The 19,935-nt window shown below is 46.9% G+C and overlaps 1 long non-coding RNA gene across 2 annotated transcripts; it reads left to right on the forward strand.

Annotated features, from left to right (window-relative positions):
• The first annotated feature begins 4,379 nt into the window (after positions 1 to 4,379).
• On the forward strand, positions 4,380 to 7,013 carry LOC146210072 (uncharacterized). 2 transcript variants are annotated; one of them, XR_014708139.1, is made up of 3 exons: positions 4,408 to 5,199; positions 5,647 to 6,225; positions 6,321 to 7,013. It is a non-coding gene; the product is annotated as an uncharacterized LOC146210072 (long non-coding RNA). The 2 variants fall into 2 exon arrangements; XR_014708138.1 differs by lacking the exon at positions 6,321 to 7,013 and having other exon boundaries at positions 4,380 to 5,199; positions 5,647 to 5,789.
• Positions 7,014 to 19,935: the final 12,922 nt, after the last annotated feature.

The following is a 19,935-nucleotide window of genomic DNA, read 5'->3' on the forward strand; positions in this document are numbered from 1 at the left end:
TATTCATGTTCAGCTTTGGACTGACAAGTTTAAAAGTGTACTATTTGTTTTTGTCTAGCATGAAAAACAAAGGAAACTAAAGAAAAACGAAAAAAGAAAATGAACATATGTTGAAAAAGCACTAGTCATTAACACATAAAGCATATTCGTTCCTTTATTAATGATAAAGTGGCCTTCAACAATAGAACAAAGCCTGAACATTTAGGAAGGTGCTGTGCCAGGCAGCTATTTTACAGAAACCTGAACCATTTCACCTGTAGTAATGCGCATCCCGGCGGTGTGGGCTGGGCACTTATTTTTCGGTCCACTCCAACATGCGAAAACTGCACCATGTGCATTCCCATTTTCTGAGTTTTGAGCTCTGTAGTGCAGGCTAACAAATTGTCGATGACTTATTTTCGTCTGATTGTTGCACAGCGCGTGTAAATAAATTACCACTGCACCTAATAAACACTGACATGCACGTGCAACATCGCCGATCATAAACGGACACACTGATGTCCGTCCGGACATCGGCGCACTCATCACTAGCACTCTTCGTAGTCTCACACAGCACTCTAGTAGGACGTAATCCGTACATCACAGCATCTCACGGTAAGCACAAACCACACCTCCAACAAACACGAATGACGCGATGCTTGGGCTAGAGACACTCCGGCGGCACCCAGCTTTTTCAGCGCCGCTTGTATATGTACTACGTAGAACTTGCAGCACCAAACCTCAATGCGAGCAGAAAGCGATGCGTTACGTGACGCATCTCATCACAGATGGAAGTGACGAAACTTTGAAGAATCAAAACTACATAACGACCGTCATAGACGTTAATCCACATGATAACGAGGACCAAATGAGCAGGCGTGCGGGCCGCGGGCTGGCCGTCAACACCGCGATTACATGCGCTTGCGCTCTGGTCGTGCTTGCCACCCTGCCGCGGTCCAACTCACGTAAACCTATCATCATGCCATCACATAGTATATCACCCATTCTAGGCACTAATCTTGCCACTGTACTATTCTTTGTAATTTCACATTTCAAGCATGCAGTACGTAGTACCACGGCCGGTCTCGGGGGAGAGCGCGCGCTCTTTCTTACGGCCTTCTCAATCGCCGCGGGAACAATGGGAATGTCTCTCCTTGAGTTGCGCTCTCCGCAACCGCAAGGGGCGCGACCTGCTCACTGTTCGCTCCGCGTCTGCTTCAGCGGCGGCGGGTGGCTTTTGCCTGGTTTCGCGCTGTCGCTCGCGAGTTTCGTGGTTAGTGCAGCCCCGAAATTAAAGAACACAGAACGTAGATGATGCAGCGGCATGTCGTCAACGTACTACACACGTGAACGGATATAAAGAAACACTGTTGTTCAGCAAACGCTCGACAAGCATGGCATACATTGCGGCATGGTAGCTACTTTTGTCCATTTTAGTCCGAATTTTTCCCAAGCCTGTACAAGAATAGGAACAAAAAAAAAAACTGAATGAGAAGTGATCACATCGAAGCTTCTTCAAGGCTAACATGACAGCAACTCGTCTGCTACAGCAAAACCGTCTTTAGCGCTAGATGCGAAACCATTCATGTAACACCGAAGATGAAAATAATTTCATAAAAATGTAATGTAAATAGCAAAATGTTTGCATGATATAAAAGATTAGTATAACAGTCAAAAGTAAACGTTGTAGGGTTGAGTTTTAAATGTTATTACAATTCATATATTAGCCAATGTGTGGTATTATACACATTATTTTAATTTTGCAAATAAACATTGTTTTAATGAAATTTTTACATGATATTAAGCTTGTTATAAAAGCACTAAAAAGTGGCTTGATATTCATGACACCACTTGTGCTCGAAGTGGTAAAAAGAGGCCAATAAATGATGAAGGTGATACTCGATATAATGACTTACAAATGAGTTCACCTGCTATATAGAAAGTATGCAAGAAACTTTAAAGTGTTAAAGAAGGACACTCTCACTGACGACTCATTTCAAGCCCTATATAGCGACCCATTGAGGCTTTCTCCGGGAAAGTAAGGTTAATGTGCGAAAGGGAATGACATATGCTAGATGCGAGGGCCGTAACAGCTAGCGGCACATGACTACATTGTCAAGACAGACGTTTCATCTGAGAGCAAAATCAAAGCACTGAAGGAAGTGATGGCATCTCCTACCATCCCATTTCCCACTGTCACATATTCCGGTTTACCTTACGCCGCTGAATATATCGTTTAGTTAATCAACTTCGGGTGTGACGCTTGCTCTATTCTTCTAGAAACTAGCGAAAGAAGCAGCCCCATGTAGTACGCTCTTCTACGAGGACAATATTCTAGTGGACTGCATTATCCGAAACCAGAGCTTGTTGCCCTATTGGACAAGTCTTTTTTTTTTTTTTTAGAAAAAGCTGCCGTGCACCTACTATACACACAAATGTTCTCGAAGTACTTAAGATCCTGATTCAGTCAGCATTTCAGACTTCAACACTGAGCTGCCCGAAAGGAATTGACAACAGCTATGTTATTAGGTCCGCTTTGATATTTGAAACATTTCTCAGAATTCTTCTTCTCAATTAATTATACCAGGAAAGTGACAGAGAAGACCGAGAGGCCAACTCCTTATGTGCACAAGCCATGCAGGAAGATTTTGAGATTGAATTTTCTAGACGCAGGTCGCGTTTTGATGAATTGATGAACATATAGTGCAATGTGTAACTTTTAAGGACACTTTTTTTTTTTTATTGTTTGCCGCTCTTTTCGATTCTGCTTAACTGTTTATGCCCATTTGCTTGATTAAATGTTGTCGCGAGGTTACATACACGTCTTCGGTCTTTCAACCGACTGATATGTTTTGAACGAAGCTAGAATAGCCCATTCCACTAGACAAGTGAAATTTTGACTATATGAGTAAATTTTTGTTCTTTACTCTGAATCTGAATCGCGCCATGAATTTTCACCGGTGCCTCTTTTGATCTAAACGAAAACGGTAGCGGTTGACAGAATCTCCACCCAACAGTTCACCATGCACTCACGTCAGGTCGCGCTACACCTGCTTAAAACATTCAAAGGCACATTACATAGCCTGGTAAATTTAGTTTTGTACAAAACTTAGGGGTAAAAAATGTTGAAGTGTACCCAAAGCTTCATTCGACCGTGCACGGCCGGACTGACGAAGGAGCGCGCGCGTGAGCGGATTGTTGACTGTATTTTATTCCTCGTACACGATAAATATTCGATGTTGATTACGGATTTTGTATAAACCATAAGGGGCGAAATGTCAGGACCTGCCGGTTGCAACTGACGCGGGCGAAGCTAAAAGCGAGCGCGCGTTTCCCTTGCGCGTGAACGGCTGTAGCGGAGGAGCAGCAGTGGGGCGGTGGCGACCCCACCGAGGCGCGGCGGGCGGTAGAAACAGACCCCATTGGAGAGGCCGTAAGAGAGGAGAAGCGCTCTCTCCCTCGAGACCGGCCGTGGTAGTACATACTTCTTGCACCTCGCACGTAGTACACCTCATACCAACTTCGATTTGGCTACATATGGCTACCATGTTGTTGCCAAGGGATCTAAAAACGTTGGTTGTTGCTGGGGGTCTCGGATCCGTCCGGCTTTCCCGACGGATCCCAAGGCCCATATCGGAGAAAAATGCGTTGGGTCCGTCGGAAGAACCCTACCGATCGGGTCCGTCCGCCGTACCTCTGAAAAATATTTCCCGGATCCGTCCGTCGTATCCCGAAGAAAAACGCACCGGATCCGTCGGACGTACCTTTAAGACCATCGATCGGGTCCGTCCGACGTACCTTTAGCCACAGCCGATATCATAGAGGATAAGATTCATTCACGCGTAGCAAGCGGAATGTGGCCGCGTTCGACGTGCATATAGCCATGAGCCTGTATATCGACGTCCGCCGTATCTTTACGAGAATCGAATGGATACGTCGGAGGTATCTTTAGACACTTCGATGAATCTTATCCGCTATGATGTCAGCTAGCCGCGACTCTCGATGAGGTGCTACGAAGAGTCACGCACATAGCTGCAGGCGATGCTACGTACTGCACCAGCTCCACCAGCTGGCATCGAGATACGCACATTCACGAGCAGCTTTCGCTTCGCACTAAACTGTCACCTCGATCTGCCCGTAATGCGAGCGAGCTATTCCTAGCATTTACGCTGTCTTAGGTCCTGCATCGACCTCCGAAGATCTAGCGCCGGTACAGCCCTAGCAAAAAAGACCAATAGGGTGCGTTATTGGTTTTATAAGAATCGGTATTGGTTCTGTAGGTATTCTATGCGTTTTATCTGCATTTCTATGAGACTTATTCAGAAACTCATAAATCTTATAGACTGGTACATATTTGTCCTATAGGCAATAGTATTGGTTTCATAGGTTTATCGGTGGGTTGTATAAGAAAAGTATCAGACCAGTGCAGAAGCCCATACATCTTATAGGCTGATACATGCTTGTCTTGTAGACTACTACATATTGGTTCATGTGTCTGATACATCAGTATGCGTTTGTTTATGGGTCTTGCATGCAGGATCAGTACGTTGGAGATTTTAGGTCTTTGTCATTGTTTCCTTTTCCTTCTCGGACACATCCCCAAAACTCACGCATTCATCCCGTTTATTGAGTGTTGCCGTAACGTACAATATTAGCCGCAATAACAATTGAGAACGCTGCGCGCGGTCTCAACAAACTACGTACGGTTGGAGCCGCAAGACGCGCGACGCTGTTGCTACTGGATCACTGAATGGAGATGGGAAAGCACGCGGATATAGCACGGTTCTGTCGGGGCCCAGCTCAGTCACAATCACCTACATGTGCAGAGCAGGACGGCGAAATGGATTGAGAGGCGCGCGTCCAAGCAACTGCAACGCTGCAACCGCCGCCGAAGCGAGAGGAGTCGACATCGAGCACGCGACGAGTACGGCTCGAGCTGCCGACGCGGTAGCGCGATGCCGGCGGCGCTTCGCAGCGGAGAGGTAGGTTTCCTTTCTCTCACTCCCACTCCCGCGCAAGCGTTCCCGTGCTGGCCTCTCTCATCCTCCTTTCCACCTCTCCTCTGGGCGCGCATGCGCAGCTCCGTAGAGGCATTGGCGCTGGCGCGATCGCTGATCGGGCGGCAGTTCGGTCGGTGCCCTGTGTTTATAAGTTTTCGCCGATTTTCGGGGTGCTTCTCGAGGATATCAACGTTCCAGCGCACGTTCAGCCTTTGATCAGGTGCGTGTGCATCACTTGCAACTTCGGGCTGACATTTATACTTTGTCAGTGTATGATGTGGCTTTGCGTTGCAGAATGCCGTTGCCTGCACGCCAACAAAGGAATTTGAATCGCGCGGTGTGATATAACGCAGCGTCGAGTTTTAAAGTTGTCGGCACGATTTCTTGAAAGCATCGATGAAACTTTTTAGCGTTAATCTGTTTTCGAATATCGTGCGCACTGTGTTTAAGTGGCAGAACCTGTGGTGAGGCGCAAGGCGGAATGTTGGTTCAGCAGCTACCTCGGCGTTCAGTAATGGCGGCGCCTCTCCTAACTGCCTCCGCATGAATACGCGCGCAATCGCGGTTGCCGGTATATGTGTGGACCGATTTTTTGAAGTCATGGTGGTGTCGCGTTCTTGAAATCGCTTATTTTTCAAGCTGTAACGCAATATTTTATTTCTTTCAGGTGCCTTAGCATTCGAGAGACTACATCATCGGGCCGAAATCCGCAATCTTGGAATCGAGGGCTACCTGGATGCAGTCAATGTTTGGATTATGTGCCAGTATGCGTTGCCGCTGTCATTGTGGATTAAAATGTGTATACATGCACCTGCTGCGTAACTCATCCCTAGAAAATGGAACATAGCTGCCCTCTCCTTTCAGGTGTCCGGAGAGGTAAAACACCCGCAGCTACTCGATGAGACCAATATTCCATAGGGCCTACAAAACCGATAGGAAGCCTACTGGTTTTGTAGGTCTATCAGATTATTGACAGCTATGGGTGTACTAGCATTACAGACCTATCAGTTTATCAGATGCCATAGGACCGATAAAACCATAGCCTATACGACCAGTAAACAATTGACCTATAAAACCAATACTCCAGTAGACCTGTAAAACCAATCGGCTAGGATACCCATAAGACCAATACTCTGGCAGACATATAAAACCAATATCAATAATCTGATAGGCTATTAGTTTTCTATCGGATTTTTTTGCTAGGGAGCACACACACCTCGCCGTGCAGAACATTCGGCAGTCCAAAGTATGTATGTGAAATGGCATTATGCTCTTTCCTCACATGCAGACCGAGGAAACAGGATGTTTCTAGCCAAATTCTTCGTTTAAATTCTACCACAGAGCCGTGGCAGAAGACATGCCGAATCTACTAGAGGCCTGCGCTGCTACTGCGGCGAGCTGCACATCGACTCGTCGAGGCTAAGACCTACTGCACCGCACCGCAAGAGTGCACAACCGGAAAGCCGGAAGCGCGAATGATCCGAATTCCCTGTGAACAGCAATGTTCTTTGGTATTTAGGGGAATACTAGACTAAAGTGCTTAGCCTGCATCTTTTTCTTGTCGTTGAATTTTGCGTACATGTAGTTTAAACCCCCGCATGCTCGAGGTTAGCATGACCCGACAGAACGGCCGCGCAGCTTTGAAACGATCGGGATCGATATGCATGCATCGGCGGACTTGGGTACGCGTTAAAAAATGTGCGCTGCACATTTCGTTGCAGAAGCTGACTCTTGGAATTTTGCAGAGTGCGCCACGCAAGTGATCGTTGCTACAACCACGCATCCATGTTCCAACGGCTGGCCTACCCCGAGGCGCATAAATGTTCAACCGTGGACGTATCAATGATCGAAGAGAGGACAGATTTTCACAATATTGGGCGCGAAATCGATAGCTACCAGTGCTCAGTGTTAGAGAAATTCTGCCTTGATCATGCGCAATTCAGTGTTTCAGGTGTGGTCAGTAGCTATATAAGTTTGAACAGTTCGCTTTTCAAGTCAGCGGCGCCAGCGATGGATCGGCGGAGCGATTTTCCACGCTACACCGCTGTCTCGCTAGAAAGCCTACCTAGGCGGTGCTTGACCTTCAGCTGCTTTTTGTGGGCCCCGTAATTGAAAGCAACGCCTTCAGAAACGCGTTAAACGTTCAAAACTGTATTCTCTTCAACAGTTTCACTCCAGGCTGTCAAAGCAGGCGGACGTTGATAAAACAGTTGAGCACTCCAGTCTTTAGATATCTGTAGAATCGCCTTCAGTTTGTAAAATTATTGGAATAGGTCACTTTCCGATCGCTGGGACATAGACCCTCATGACAGCGCTTTCACGTGAATAAGGACCACACCAGACCGAAAGCTTGTCTCATATAACATAGCTAACCAAGGTATACCTTACAGCATTGTGTTGATTTTTATGGTGCATAAGCGACTAATGCTGCCATGCACCAAGAACAAGGTTTAATGTATTTATTTGTATGTAATGACTAAACTGTTCTTTAGGATGTAGCTTGTTTAGGAACATTTTAAGAAACCAAAAATGCAGGAAATTTGCACGTCTCTCCTAGGATTACAGTTCAGAAGAGCGTGTTGTCGGGCTAGTTGGTTCTGCATAGTATATCAGAGAAATGCGCAACAACTTAAACAGGACACTTATTCTCTTATTTCCTAGGATCATGCTGGGATGTAAAGGGATCTGTTGCAAAATTGTACAAAATGTTTCCTCTTATTTTCTCGACTCTGGCGCACGTGAAAAATATGGTTTATTGTTAGTTCATCTCCACACTCCTTTCATATTGGTTTGTCCTCTTTCATAAGTATTGAGCTGTGTGTGAGGTGTGGGTATGTCTTTTGTGAAGATGACCTAAAATGGCCTCCATGTTGTCTTTTTGATTACTGCATGATTTCCATTCATTAATGACAGGTTTGACAAGTATAGTTTGTAGTTTATTTCAATTTTCAAAAATCCTGCCATTTCACTCTCACCCTTCTTTGTACAAGCTTCTTGGTATCTTCATACAGCATATTCACCCTCTGTAATTTAGCATTGCGTCAAGGTAACCTGGTTATTTCTTTCAAGACAACTGTCCCGATTTCATAAAGTGTAGGGTTTCTGACGACAGGAACTCCTTGGAAGTCATAGAAATAAATGAGATCCACAATCATGAGCTATCTAGGGTATGCATATACATGTCCATCGCTCAGTGGAATGGTGTCAGTACGCTGTTAGAACAGGTCTTGTGGTAACAACAACCATTGTCTGAGGTGGTCCTTTAATGGGCATTGAAATGCTATGTAACTACAGGTACTGATAGAACTCTTGATCATGTTATGTGATGATGCAATCCTTGCATGCATATAGGTATACATTTCAGAATCTGCAGTGCACCACTTGACCATTTACCACCAGTTTCTGTGAAAATGTATTTTTCATGCATGTTAACCAGTATTTAACAGATGACTCCTGTGCACAAGCCAAAAGTGCCACGAGCCAAATGTCACGAGGCCACACGACATGGCAGGAGCTGTTAAGTCAAGCTTACAAAGTTGTATTTGAAATATGTTCTGGGACGTTTCAGCTCCAATTAAGAAAGGTTGAGGCTTACAGAGGTCTATGCCAGGTTGTCTATCACCTAACAGGGCAGCCTACGACCGTATGCTAATGAGTATATCTGAGATAACAGAAACATGAATTAAGGAATTAGTAATTATGTTTGTAGCAAAGGGCATGTAAATTAACAGGAATCCACAGTGGGATCTGCAGACAAGAACCATTAACGCTGGCACACCATACCCTTACAGGTGGAGATTAGGAGTCTCCCTAATTTCTTTTTCTGCTCAAAGCTTGTCTTTCCTTCATTCTTCCAGATGAGGAAGATGTGAAAATGATAGCATTGAAAATTCCAGAGACCATCGTTAACAAGGATGCTGATCCCAACAGCGTAAAAAGGAATTTCAGAAAAGATGGGTGACTAGTAATGCTGGCAACAGTTGAAGCTAAGTGGAAAGGCATGAAATTGAAATGCAACATATGCAGAGATATGTTGCGAGACGACCAGTCTGTGGTGTGCGACATCTGTCTCCGTTAGTTTCATCAAGTGATTGGCCAAAGCAGATGGGGCTTTTTTTTTTGTGATAAGTGCAGTGTAGTAGCATAGATGCAACCTTGCCCATTAATAATTGCAGTGGAGTAAGTGCATTGTTTTGTTTTTGTAAGATGTTCATGGTTTTCATGCAAACATTATGAGAATTTTTTTCCTAGAGAATGTTTGCTGAAATGTGAATATAATGAGCAATAAAACTAGTGTTTTCTTGCTATTTACTTTTCCTTGTATACATTAGTTCTGTGAAGAAAACCACAGGCTAGAAGTAAATGTAATGGCATGCATTTTGATACTTGGCCCCGTTGTGCTGGCTCAGTAGTTAGTGCTTGGCTGCTGAACCCAAAGATGCAGATTTGGTTCCAGCCAGAGCAGGAGCATTTCAATAGAGGCGAAACAATAGGCCGTCATGCACCGTGCGGTGTCAGTGCATGTAAATGAACCCCAGGTGGTCGAAATTATACCGGAGCCCTCAACTATCGTGTTCCTCATAGCCGTAGTTATTTTGGGATGCTATACATCATACTCTGAGTAAGATGCTATTCATGGTCAGTTAATCACACACCAAACAATCAATTTTTTTCTGCATGGTACAGCAGCTGTTGTACAATTCTACTTTAGCCTTCATGAAGAATATCACACTGGCTCCACATGGCCTTCTGTTGACCCTTGATATGCGTCACAATCACACACACGAGTATGTATTTGTCTAAGGGCACCTATGCATGCAAGGAGGGGACCATTACTTTCCATTTGTCCGAACTGATATGTACGATCCACATAATTTCTGTAATTCAACTGCCTGCTATTTGAACTGTCCAGCATTGATGCAAGTTTCAAAGAACTGCAATTAGTAAATTAATCGAAGCAGGAAACCATGCCAAGAGCTGCTTTGGTTTCATCTTTAACAACTGTTTGAGAACTAAAATTAGCCAAATGTTGCAAAACATAGATGAGAGGTTACAAAATCTAAAAAACAATGCAGCCTACCTGTGGCATGTAGGGTTTCACATTCTAAAGTGACATATGTAGCTATGAAAAATACAGTAGTGGACAGCTCCAGACTAATTTGACTGCCCGGGCTTTGTACTTTGCGTTGACATCTTGCAGAAAACAGAAGCATTTGCATTTCGCCTGCACCAAAGTGCGACTGCCATCACTGGCATTAAACATCACGACCTTGGGGCAAGTAGCCGAACGTGCCACTAAGATGTCGCAGCGTCTACGTACATGCTATACACGTCAACCTTTCTAGCATTAAAGCTGTGACATGCATGGCAGATATTCATGTTCAGCTTTGGACTGACAAGTTCAAAAGTGTACTATTTGTGTTTTTCTAGCATGAAAAACAAAGGAAACTAAGAAAAAACGAAAAAAAAAATGAACATATGTTGAAAAAGCATTAGCTATTAACACATAAAGCATATTCGTTCTTTTATTAATGATAAAGTGGCCTTCAACAATAGTACAAAGCCTGAACATTCAGGAAGGTGCTGTGTCAGGCAGCTATTTTACAGAAACCTGAACCATTTCACCTGTAGTAATGCGCATCCCGGCGGTGTGGGCTGGGCACTTATTTTTCGGTCCACTAGCTCCAACATGCGAAAACTGCGTCATGTGCATTCCCATTTTCCGAGTTTTGAGCTCTGTAGTGCAGGCTAACAAATTGTCGATGACTTATTTTCGTCTGATTGTTGAACAGCGCGTGTAAATAAATTACCACTGCACCTAATAAACACTGACATGCACGTGCAACATCGCCGATCATAAACGGTCACACTGATGTCCGTCCGGACATCGGCGCACTCATCACAGCACTCTTCGTGTCTCACACAGCACTCTAGTAGGACGTAATCCGTACATCACAGCATCTCACGGTAAGCACAATCCACACCTCCAACAACAACGAATGACGCGATGCTTGGGCTAGAGACACGCCGGCGGCACCCAGCTTTTTTAGCGACTACGTAGAACTTGCAGCACCAAACCTCAATGCGAGCAGAAAGCGATGCGTTACGTGACGCATCTCATCACAGATGGAAGTGAGGAAACTTTGAAGAATCAAAACTACATAACTACATAACGACCATCGTAGACGTTAATCCACATGATAACGAAGACCAAATGAGCGGGCGTGCGGGCCGCGGGCTGGCTGTCAACACCGCGATTACATGCGCTTGCGCTGGTCGTGCTTGCGACCCTGCCGCGGTCCAACTCACGTAAACCTATCATCATGCCATCAAGTAGTATATCACCCATTCTAGGCACTATTCTTTCCACTGTACTATTCTTTGTAATTTCACATTTCTCGCATGCAGTAGTACATACTTCCTGCACCTTGCACGTACACCTCATACCAACTTCGATTTGGCTACATGTGGCTACCGTGTTGTTGCTACAACAGCTACAACCACATCTGGGGATCTCGGATCCGTCCGGCTTTCCCGACGGATCCCAAGGCCCATATCGGAGAAAAATGCGTTGGGTCCGTCGGAAGAACCCTACCGATCGGGTCCGTCCGCCGTACAGTGTTGCCAAATGTCGGTGAGCAAAAGTGGCTAGATGGCAACGTGAAAGTAGCTAAAAGTAGCTAAAAAATCTAGCAAGGAGCTAAAAGTAGCTATTTTTTTCCCAGGAATTTTTATTTTATATTTTGGATATATAACACAGTTATTGGTAGCCCTATTATTGTAAAAATTAAACACAGCTTTCAAGACATGGTTTCCTGCAGGCGGCTACGCATGACAAGTGCTAACTAACGAATAACGAATGATAAATGTGCCCAGGTTTCGATTCTGATAATTTAGGCAGACCTAGTTTTCACGAAGCGTTAAGGCTTGCGCGCTAGGAAAAGACGAGCTGCGAATGCATCACTCCTCTGTAAACACGCAAAGACTGGACTTTTATCTACTTTTTGCGCGTACACAGAGGCCTATGAACGGAGAGTTATGAAAGGTTTAATGACTGTCCAGGCGATATCTTCAGTCCGCGACTCGGCGTAACTCGGACCGGTGGGCCTCTTGGTCTCTTTCATCCGCTCGGCGCCAACCGCGCATGATCCGCAAAGAGAGTCGAATCAGACAGTCGATTCCAGGCGCCGTATGTTCGCAGTCGCAGGGAATGTTAAGAGTTTAATAGGAATGTGTATACACATGCGACTTCGATGCTCTATACACATGCGACTTCGATGCTCATCGGAGCGCTGCGCGATAGGCGACACCAGTCAGAAGCTGCGCCGGCGCATCAGCCGCATCGCCTCGCCTCTTTACTTTTGAGCATTTTTTTCTTTTTCCCGCTGAGGCAGACATGGAGGAAGCTCCATGGCAGCACTGTGCTTCATGGAGGCAGAGGCGGCGAGTCTCAACAGTCAACACCCTCTAAGTGGCGCCTTGTATTGCATCCTCCTCTCTCTTTTCAGGTGTTTCCTTCTTTCTCTCAAGATATCTTTGTCTGGTCTGCGTCTTGTTTAAAAACTACCAGATGGTTGGTTGGTTGTACAACTTTTATTTCCATCGGAAACGGGGAGTCGTGCGCCCGCGGATTAGAGGCTGGCAGGTAGCCCTTGGCTTCTTGCGGCCTCTTCCGCCAGATGGACGGTGCGGTGCTGGATCGCAGGGTCCGCGCTTCGCAGCAGGGTATCCCAGGCTTCTCTACTTGTAATATTTTGCCCTATCCCTGGAGATTGTGGGCACTCCCAAATTATGTGGTCGAGGGTCCCTCTCGCCCCACAGTGTTTGCAGAGATCATTGTCCCTAAAGTCTGGTAGCGCGTGAAACGCCCAGACCGGGTTCATGAACGTATTAGTTTGTAGCCGCCTCCACGCGACAGCTTCTCTATTATTTAGCCTAACATCTGGCGGGGGTACCAGTCTACGTCCCAATCTATAATGGTCGATGATTTCCCCATAATTTTGCAGACGCTCGTCGTATGCCCAGTGTTCGGGGGGCTCGACGGCTACCCGGAAGTAGAGAGCTCGGGCTAGCTCGTGAGCCGCCTCGTTACCAGGGACGGCAGCGTGAGCGGGTGTCCAAATTAACTGAATTTTCCTATTTATTGTTCTTTGGGTGAGGATTTTGGCCGCCTCCGGCGATATCCTCCCCTTCCCAAAATTTTGAATGGCAGTTTTGCTGTCGCTAATTATGAACTTGGCTTCTGTTCCTACGCAAGCTAGCGCTATCGCAACTTCCTCCGCAGTCTCTATGTTGCGGCCTCTGATGGCTGCCGCGGATACCGGTGCCCCTCGGCCATCGACTACCGAAGCTACCGCCGCACCTGTTCTGCCACTTGCCGCATCAACATAGACTACTTCCTTTGTTCCCATGTTCTTGAACCGTCGCTCTAGAGCTTCAGCTCGTTTGGCCCTTCTTTCGACATTAAATTCTGGATGCATATTCCTAGGTAAGGGCGGGACTACCAAGGCATTCCTGATTTCACTATTAATTGTGACTTTTTTTTGAACTCCCCTGTCTGGGTTGAGGCTTACTTTTGCAAGGATTACCCTGCCCGTCTCGGTCGTGCTTAGTCTCTCTAACTGGGAGACTCGCACTGCCTCCGCCAATTCTGCCCACGTGTTATGCACCCCGAGTTCGAGCAGTCGTTCGCTCGAGGTACCCATGGGCAGTCCTAGCGCCTTCTTAACGCATCTTCGAATCAGGCAGTCTAACTTCTCTTTTTCGCCGGCCTTGATGTCCAGGTAGGGCGTGGCGTAACTGATTCTGCTTATTACGTATGCCTGGATTAGTTTTAGTAAATTTCTCTCCTTGAGGCCTCTTCCTTTAGTGGCGACCCTCCTCAAGAGCCCGAGGGTTTGCATCGCGTAACTTTCTAATTTTTTCAGGACCTCTCCGTTGTGACCGTGGGATTGAATGACCATCCCCAAAATCCTGATCTGATCTACTTTTGGCACCGGTTTGCCCTCCACCTGAATATGAAACTCCCCGCTATTCTTGCAGCGGAGGTACTTTGGGTTATAAACGAACAACTCAGATTTATGCGGGGAGCACGAAAGTCCCCTTTTAGCCGCGTAATCGACAATGATGTCGGTCGCTGCTTGCAGGCGTTCCTCCGTACTCGCATCGCTCCCCTGGTTAATCCAGAGGTTAATATCGTCCGCATACATGCTAAAATTTAGCCCCTTGATTTGGTTAAGTTTACCCGGGAGGCCTCTCATTACCACGTTGAATAGAAAAGGCGATAGCACTGAGCCCTGCGGTGTGCCTTTGCTTCCTAACTCTATCGTAGGAGATTCTAAATTTTGAAATATCATGCAGGCTTTTCTGCCCGATAAGAAGTCTTTTATGTAGTTGTACGTTCTCTCCCCTACTCCGAGCACTTCGAGCCCTTCGAGAATAGCCTCGTGCGTGACATTGTCGAAGGCCTTGGTGAGGTCTAGGCCCAGGATCACTTTGGCGTCTCTCGATCGCGAGTCTATGATATCATGCTTTAGTCGGAGCATTACGTCCTGCGTGCACAAGTGTGGTCGGAAACCGACCATTTCATGCGGCCACAGGTTGTTTTGCTCCATGAAGCACGTTAATCTCGTCTGTATTACGTGCTCCAGCAACTTCCCTACGCATGAGGTTAAAGAAATTGGTCTCAAATTTTCCAATTGCGGGGGTTTTCCCGGTTTGGGTATTAGTATTATGTTTGCCGTTTTCCACTGATCTGGCAACTGGCTCGTTTCCCAAATTTTTCCAATGAATTCCGTTAGTAGACTAATAGAGTCATCGTCTAGATTCCTTAGCATTTTATTGGTGATCCCATCGGGGCCCGGGGCTGATTTAGTTTTTAGTCTTACAATTTCCGCCCTTACCTCTGCCTCCGTGATGGGGGCGTCAAGAGCCTCATTGGGCGTGCCACCGTAGCTCGGGAGTGGGGAACGCTGGTTATCTGCAACGTACGTTTTTACTAACTTATTCATAAACGCCGCATCGTCACCTTCAAAGGTGTGCCTGACTTTTGTCAATCTTATTCCCGATTGAGTTTTTGAATTTGTTGGGTCCAGCAGATGCCGGAGCATGCCCCACGTTTTGGAGAGATTCATGCCTCCCTCCATTTCGTCGCATCTGCTGAGCCAGTTTTGTTCGCACAATTTGATCGCGTAGCTTTCAATTTCCTTGTTATGCCTCGCGATTCGTCTTCTAAGATTCTTGTTCCACTTTTGTTTCTTCAGCCTGCGTTCCATGCTTTGTTTAGCGTCCCACATGTGGAGCAGTCGGCTATCTGCTATACCAGGAGCGTCGTCTCCTACCAGCGTCTTTGTCGCCTCACCAACGTGGCGTTTGAGTGCCTCCGTCCATTCCTCAATGTTCTCAATTCGTTCTAATTGCGCGGTTGCCCTGATTTCTCTAAATTGATCCCATTCTGTAACGGCCGGTTGGCACGCCCTGTGCGTCTTGACACCCTCTTTGAGGACCGAAACGATAATGAAATGGTCACTGCCAAAATTTTGCTCAGAATTTTGCCAGTCTAAACCCTGTAAGTTTTTTGAAAATGTCAGGTCTGGGGATGTGTCCGCACATACGCTGTTACCCGTCCTCGTTGGATGATCGGGATCCGTATGGAGGGTGAGACCTAGCTCGTGCGTGTCCTCCCATAGCTGCCTACCTTTGGTGTCCTGTAAAGCATAGCCCCATTCTTGATGTCTGGCGTTAAAGTCACCAACAATCAGCAAGGGATTATTCCCGGCCGCCTTGATGGCTTTGCGCATAAGGGCCCTAAATCTAATTTTCTTTTGCTTGGGTGAGCTATAAAGGTTAAGAAGGAATAGACTGGGATCCTTCTTTCGTCCCGTTAATATCTCGAGAAATACGTTCTCGATATCTCTCGAATTCAAATCGTGTTCTATCACCGCTACATTGCGCTTGACAAAGGTCGCCACCGTCGATTTCACGCCTCTATCGCTGTTGAACACCTGGTATCCCATTAGTTTGGCTCCCTTCCCTGTTTCCTGAAGGGCGATTGCGAGGGGGGTCTCAGTTATGAGTGGAAGGTATTGCTGCAGTAGCGCTCTCTTGCGCTGGAAGCCGCGACAGTTCCACTGCCAAATTTGGTTTTCATTTACGCGCCTGGCCATTTTGCAGCTGGGTTAGCGTTTGCTCGACATTCTGCTGCCACGTGTTGACGGCTACGAGTTCAGTTCGAACTCTTTGCACTTCCCCTGCAAGTGCCTGTACCTGGCTCTGAATTTGGTTCATGAATTGGGTCATTTGGCTCATGAATGAATTCAATTTTTCGTCAAGCCTATTTTCAAGGGCTTGGAACGGGTCGGTTTCATTAATTTTGCGCTTCACCGGGGGCGGGCGAGACGCCTCAGTCGCCATTTGCTCATCCCCTTTCGCCGGTGGCGCCGCTTGTGGCGGGGCGACTGGCTGAGCAGGTGGCAGCTGCTTCGCGGGAGTGGGAGGCCCTTGCTTTTCCGCATGCTGTTTCGAATTTTGATTTTGCGTTAGCTTTTTAATCACCCCCTTAAGCTCCTCAATTTCTTTTTTAAGAATTTCGACTTCCTCGCCTTTCTTATCTTTCCTAGGTTTAGCCTGGGAGGTCCCGCTGTTGAAGCTTACATTTTTCTGGTCTCCGCTGGCGTTCCGCTTGGTCCATGGGTTGGCCGCGTCCCTCGAACTCGACCGTCTCCTGGACCCAGACCTGGAGCGTCCCATGGAGCGAGAACTGAAACGCCCTCGCTGCTGCGGTGGCGTCTCGTTAGCGGTGGATTCCAACCTTGGGAAGGAGTCTTCTCTAACGCGGAAGTCTCCTCCTCCTTCTTGCTTGGCTTTCGGTCGCCCTCTGTTGTCGTCGTGCGCTGGCTTATCCTTGACTTTTCGCTCCCATTGCTTCTTCTTCACCTCGTACGGAGTCCTGAACATTTCCTTACATTTTCGGTCACCAAGCAGGTGGCCCTTGCCGCATAGCTGGCATTTTGTCTCGCATTGGTGACCTTGCGGTGGCCTCTCCATTCCGCAGCTTCTGCACTTGAGGTTGCTCGGGTCCGGACAGACGTCCTCCCTGTGACCGAGTCTTCCGCAGGCATTGCAAACCTCATATTTTTTGCGGTAAAGTTGACACCGCTGCGCCATCGGAGTCAGGCGAACCCATCGTGGTACTTCTCTCTCTTCAAAGAGAATTAGTACAGTTCTGGAATTTTTGCCGAGTCTCCGCACACCCAAAACTGGCGGGTTGCCGTGGATTCTCAGCCTCTCCATGATGATCTCGTCAGTATAAGTAAGTGGCACGTCATGTACCACGCCCTTGCCGCAATCTTCCGGCGTCGCCACGTAGGCAGTCAATTCAATCTTCTCCCCCTCGAACACGAGGTGGGTTAGGCTCGCGTAGCGTCTCTTCCTTTCGGCGCTTGTAGTTGCCACGAGGATCGAGTGCTGCTTAATATTCGTCGAGATGACGTCCTCCCCGGCCTCGCCTGGGTGGATACCAGCTGCCACGATTATTGCGTCAGCCAAGATTGCGTTACCAAACTTGAGCAGACGCACGAGGCCGCCACGTGGCCTCAAAACGATTTTCTCGGCGCCATCGGGTAGGCGAGCATGCTGCTTTTCCACCGATTTCGCAGCCATTTTTCTTCCAGCATTCTTCTCAGCAGCTCGCTGCTTCTCAACTTGTTGCACGGTCTTCTCGAGCGGCACATATTTCTTCTTCTTGGTGGTATACCACTGGCCAGGCACTTGAAATTCCTCCGGATCTACCGGCGTTCCTTCGACAATTTCCATTTTTTTAAGCTTTAGTGAGCTTCACGAGGCTAGGGGTGGGTCCCCGACGGGGCCGCCGCGATCCCAGGGCGCCGCGAGACGCTAGGCCACGTTAGGCCTAGCTTCAGCACGTAGTCCACCGAACAAAGTCCTAAAAAATCGGAAACAAAGTCCCACCTCGGAAAAACTGGTATTCCTGTGGTCCTCTTGATGCCTTCCGTCGATTCGACACAAAATTCAAAAACGTCGAGGCGCTGTGTGCCTGACGTCAGTTTCATCATGTCTAGCGTCTATGAGAAGAGTTTTCACGTCAGAATAGTAATTTTCTGAAATTTAGCCAGATTTAAGCCAGATTTTACCAAAATAGCTAGATTTGTAGCTAGATTTGAAGCAAGGAGCTAAAACAGCTACTCGTAGCTAAACTAAACTTCTTGGTAGCTAGTTGAGTCCAAAAGTAGCTAAATCTAGCTACAAAGTAGCTAAATTGGCAACACTGCCGCCGTAGCTCTGAAAAATATTTCCCGGATCCGTCCGTCGTATCCCGAAGAAAAACGCACCGGGTCCGTCGGACGTACCTTTAAGACCATTGATCGGGTCCGTCGGACGTAGTACCTTTAGCCACAGCCTTTTTTGAAGGATCACGCTGACCTCTGCACCATTGTTGACAAGGAACGGATTACGACAGGTCTTGTCAATTACCACGAAAGGTGGCCGCATTGGGGAGCCACGAGCACGAGTTGCCATTAATGGTTTTGAGGGGTTTTTCCCAACCACGAGACGTGCACTTCATGACAGGATGTAGGAATTGCCAGTCATACCAGCAGTGTTAAGTTATGGCTCTTTGTGTGCGATGGAAAGTGGTGACTGAAATATGGTAAATGGTGTCTTGGGACAGGCTCCTGAGTGTGTCAACTGAGGTAGTAAGCTCATCAGTATATGCCTCAAGGCAGGAAATTGCCGAGTCTGCCAGTGGTGAGACAGCTGTGCCTAGCTGGAAGGCCACCTCATGAACCTGGTTAGTCAGCTCCATGGTTGTGTTACTGGCCTCTAGGAAGGAAAGATGCAGATGCTTGGGCATCAGCAAGTGCTGAAGAATAGCTCTCGAAGCAATGGAACATGGGTGGTGAGTCCTCACAGAGGAGCTGCCAAATCCCGTGGAGCAGTTGTGAAAGGCAACAGTCGCCAAGGTGCACCAGTAAGGAGCTACTGTAGGTGAGAGCGTTCTTACGCCATAGTTCTCTCGGCATGGCAACGTAGTCAGTCTTAAAGGACCCACGAAGAGCTATTTACGAAAACTAGAAAACGCACTCTAGATATAGGTATCCTATCAGTCCTCTTTGCAACACGCAAATTTTTACACTAGTGTCAGTAATACCGAAAATATTGGCGGCTGAAAATGACGCTCGTCCTCTGCACGCTTAACCCGACGCACGCCGGCACGGAATAAAAAAAAAAAAATGAAAACAAGCTGAGACGGCACCCCACCACGTTCCATTCCGCCTGGGCCACCTATAGGAGCATCCAGTGAGCAGGCACAACCAGCAAGCCCCGATGACATAATTTGGGAGGTTTGCGCGGGGGAACATGTCCTCCTAATCAGTTGAGAGCTTTAACCAGGAGCACTTTTTAAAAATTAGTTGTCAATTGTCTCCATGCAAAGTGTTTAAATTTGACTCGAATACTCACAAAGACCATCTCTATGGATTTTTTTCACTAGAATATTAGAGCAAATATCGTTTTAATGGCTCTTTAAGGTCCGGGTCTGGCCCAGAATGATACAGAAAGAAATAATTTCGAAATAATGAGTTGACCTTGAAAGACCTTGACATGCTCAGTTGTTGGGTTTACGATTGAAATTTGTAAAATATATTGAGGCACAGCACAACATAGAATTCTTTTTTTATGTTATGATGCACGAACAATTTATGCATTGATGAATGCTTAAGGCATTGTGGCACTTCTGGATTGTGAATCCAGAAACGCTGAAGTTCTTTTCACTGCTGTAACTTAATTGTGGCTGCAATGAACAATGTGTTCTTAGCAAGAAAGGCAAGATTTGGGTACATGGTTTCCTCACTTCACCAAAAGTACGCTGCCTCTTAACTCTGAGCAAGGGGTTGATTCTGTGGCCAAGTACTCGGTTAGCTTATCTTGCTCACTGTGT

This window comes from Amblyomma maculatum, chromosome 1 (assembly GCF_055883805.1).
Source record: "Amblyomma maculatum isolate TAMU_Amacu chromosome 1, ASM5588380v1, whole genome shotgun sequence".
Lineage (NCBI taxonomy): Eukaryota > Metazoa > Arthropoda > Arachnida > Ixodida > Ixodidae > Amblyomma > Amblyomma maculatum.